Below are 4,330 nucleotides of genomic sequence, written 5' to 3'. Positions count from 1 at the left end.
AGCTGTATAAAGACTTGAGGCCTCTTGAATATATCTTTGTGACAGTTACATTAAACTATATACATTGCTGACATTCTATATTATTATATTTGTAGTATGTACTTGATATAAGTCAATTAGGAGATCTTCCTTTGCAGATTTTTTTTTTTTTTCCACACGTTAGTGAACTCATCATCATCTAGGTGCCTACAAATATGGACTTTGTCATTAAATCAAGTATGACAAGTTGTAGAACTTGGAGAGATTTGAGTGGTTGCAGAGAATACATAAATCTTACTCGAATCCTTTGAAAGTTTCAAAATAACTTCTTACATTCACAAGTTGAATTCTTAAGAAAACCAAACAATCTTCGGAGAAATACGAAAGGTTCCCCAAGTGAATTGAATTTTCATTTCAAATCAACTCCGTAACCAACTTCGATTAGATATTTTTTCAATATTTAAAAGCCAAAACAATATTGTTTGGATTTTGTATATCTTAAAACTATTTTTCATTTTATAGAAGTTTATGGAATTTATCTAATTATTAAAAAAAAATCTATTTTATTGTATAAAATGAAATTGCCTTATCTACAAATATATTAAATCTTAAAATTTTGTTGGTTTTTGTTTATAAACCATTTCATTTGATAAAATAGAATGTTTTTTATTTAATATATGTCTATTTAGTATTTGATATATTTTATTTTATTTTATTTATTGATCATTTTAAAATTAGAATTTAGTATAATTTTAGAATATAAAATGATTTCCATGCAAAAAAAGGATAAAAATTTATAAACTGGTATGAAGACATTAATAATTCTTTACCCTAATAATACTTAATTTGACATTGAAATATAATTCTACATAAATAACATATTATTTATTTCTATTATTTATCATTAATATCAAATTTAAAAACTAATAATAAGATATTATTAATTCTAACCCTTATAATACTTAATATCACATAACATTAAAGTCATTGTTAGGATTAACTATTAAATTTAATAATGTCTAAACATACCCTAGACTAACTACATAATACAATATTCAATATATGATAAAACATGGTCCATTAGGATTTGGATTGTGATTGAAATTATTATGTTCAATATATTTATCATTAATCCTGAATTTATAAGCTAATATTAAGAAATTAATAACTTCAACCCTAATAATACTTAATTTCACATAGAAATAGAATTCTAGATTAAGTTACTTATTTTTATTTATAACATTTGTCATTACTGTTCAACTTATAAACAGTAATTAAGATATTATTAATTCTAATTGTAATAATTAGGTTACAAATAAGAGTAGGGTTCAATTATATTTTATGTAATTCTAGCACAAACATTCGATCGAAATAATGTCAAAACATACTCTAACTAACAACACAATAAATCATTCAATATATGATAAATGTTAGGAAAAGGATTTCAATTGTGATTCAAAGACTTATTTTTGTTCAAAAAAAATATCATTAATGTTGAATTCATAAATTAATATTAAGGAATTAATAATTCCAACCCTAATAATACTTAATTTGACATAGAAATATAATTATTTATATTTATTTAAAATATTTATCATTAATGTTGAATTTATAATAATAATTAAGATATTAATAATTATAATTGTAATGATTAGGCTACAAATAATAATAGGGTTTAATTAAATTATTTATATATTCTAGCCCAAGGTGCACACAACAATTTCTACAACAAATGGAAGAACCAATTCAAATAGAAATGACACAATTATAGTTAAGTTATTACACACAATACAATGTCTAAACATCTGATCTAAATAATGCCAAAATATACCCTAACTAACACTAAACCTAATTGTGACCCTAACACTAAACTAAATTACACACTAAACCAAATTCAACTATAACCTAAACTTAACTAAACAATTAAATCAAAGTTAAACCCAACCCTAAACCTAATTTAAGTTGAAACTAAGTTGAACCCTAACACTTATTGAATCCCAACCTTAAAAGTAATTCTATATATAATCCTAACCCTAACACTAAAAAAAATTGAACCCTCACCCTAACACTAAACCAAATTGAACCCAACACTTATAAAACCCTAATACAAATAAAATCCAAACCATTATTAAACCCTAACTCAAATTGAGTTCTCTAATCCTAAACTTAATTGAACACTTAAGATTGAATCCTAACCCCAACCCTTAACCAAATTGAACTCCAACATTAAAACTAAACCAAATTGAATTCTAGTTGAACCCTAACCTAACACTAAACCAAATTGAATCTTAACCCTAAACCTAACTGAACACTAGACCAAACCAAGAACCCTAACCTTTATTAAATTAGGGTTGATTCTTTAATCCCAAAACCTTAACTATAATTATATATCTAATCCTTAACCTAATTCTAAATCAAATTTAGCAATATATACCTAATTCTTGACACTAAACCTAAACCTATTTGAATCCTAACCCTAAACATGATTGAATAGTAAACCAAAGTGAATCCTAGCCCTTAAAAAATTATGGTTAATATTTAATCCTAATCTTAATTATAATTCTATATCTAATCATACCCACAACACCAAATTTAATTGAACTCTAACCTTAATGCTAAAACAAAATCAAAATTGAACCTTAACATTATAAAACCATAATGTAAATCGAATCCCAACCCTTATAAAACCCTAATGTAAATCAAACCCTAACCCTTATGAAACCCTAACCCAAATTGATCCCTAACCCTAAACGTAATTGAACACTTTTGATCCCTAACTCGAACCCTAAATCTAATAGAACCCTAACACTAACCTTTAATATAAATAAACCCCAATATTTAACCTAATTGAAACCCTACCCTAAACCAAATTGAATATTATACCATATTGAACACTAACCCTATTTGTAACCCTAAACCTAATTGAACATTAAATTAAATTGAATCCTAACTCTAAAACTCCACCAAATTTAACCCTAACTCTAATCCTAATCCTAAACAAAATTAAACCCTAATCCTAATCATAACCCATGACCATATTGAACCATAGCCCTACCCTTATACCAAATTGAATACTAGCCCTAACTTTAAACCAAATATAATTCTAACCTTTGTTAATTCTAAAACTAAAAGTAAATCAAATTAAACCCTAGCCCTAATTCTAAATCAAATTTAATGAAATTCCTAAACCAAACTGAATCCTAAACTTAAACCAAAATGAATCATAATCTTAACCCTAAACCAAGTTAAACCATTAACCTAAACCTAATTGAACATTACACTAAATTAAACCCTAACCCTAAACCAAATTGTAACCTCACCTTAACACTATACCAAATTGAACCTTAACTATAAACCAAATTGAACCCTAACCCTAAACCTAGTTAGACAAGTTAAATAAAATCAAACCCTAGCCCTTATTAAATCAAAGGGTTAATATTTTAATCTCAATTCTAATTGTAATTCTATATCTAATCCTAATTCTAACACTAAACAAAAGTAAATGCTCACCCTAAATTTATTTGAACCCTAATCGTAACACTAAACCAAAACCCAAAATTAACACTAACCCTAAACCAATTTGAAAATCAACACAATCTCAATAGGAACTAGCTCCACCTCTATAGGACAAGCAAAAGAGGACCCAACAAGTAGATGCTAAAAATCAACACAACCTACCATCACACTCTCCACCTCAATAGGAGAAAAAATGGTAGGCTCAAAGAAAAGGGCAGTATAAACTCCCTTAAAGAACCTCCAACTCTTGGGAGCAATATAGACCAAGAAAACATCTAGTCTTAAAACATGGAACCCACAAGAAATTACAATTCAACAACCCTATACCTCAATAGAAGAAACAAGAGTATAAATTGAAGCAATATTGTCCACTAGGAACAAAGGAGGAGTAGAAAAAGAAAAAAAAAGGTACATAACAAACCCCCAACCAATATTAAGCATCAAAAACTGCCCCAAAAATCTTTGGGTCCACATATCAAGATGAAGGGAGGTCCACTGAAACCCCTGCCTCAACCAAGGGGGCCACATTTCCCAACCAATGCCACAAAAAGAACACTAAGATCAAAATAGGTTTATCAAAAGAAAGGAAGCAAACAATCATACCCATCAGATTAAAACAATTGAGCTTAGAAAAGAACTACCCACAGTCAATGAAGATCCAGCACCATGAAAACCAGCAACAAGGGAACCGGAACAAACCACAACCACAACAAAGACAACAAAGCCTAAAACCATTGTAATAACAATGAGAACACAACATATATGAGGATAAAACATCCACCAAGGGCCAAAAGAAGAAGAGCATTTGAAACCCCAAAACAGCCCTCTGCCAAAG

This window comes from Cryptomeria japonica, chromosome 2 (assembly GCF_030272615.1).
Source record: "Cryptomeria japonica chromosome 2, Sugi_1.0, whole genome shotgun sequence".
In the NCBI taxonomy this organism is placed as follows: Eukaryota; Viridiplantae; Streptophyta; class Pinopsida; order Cupressales; family Cupressaceae; genus Cryptomeria; species Cryptomeria japonica.
This window is presented reverse-complemented; position numbering follows the sequence as displayed.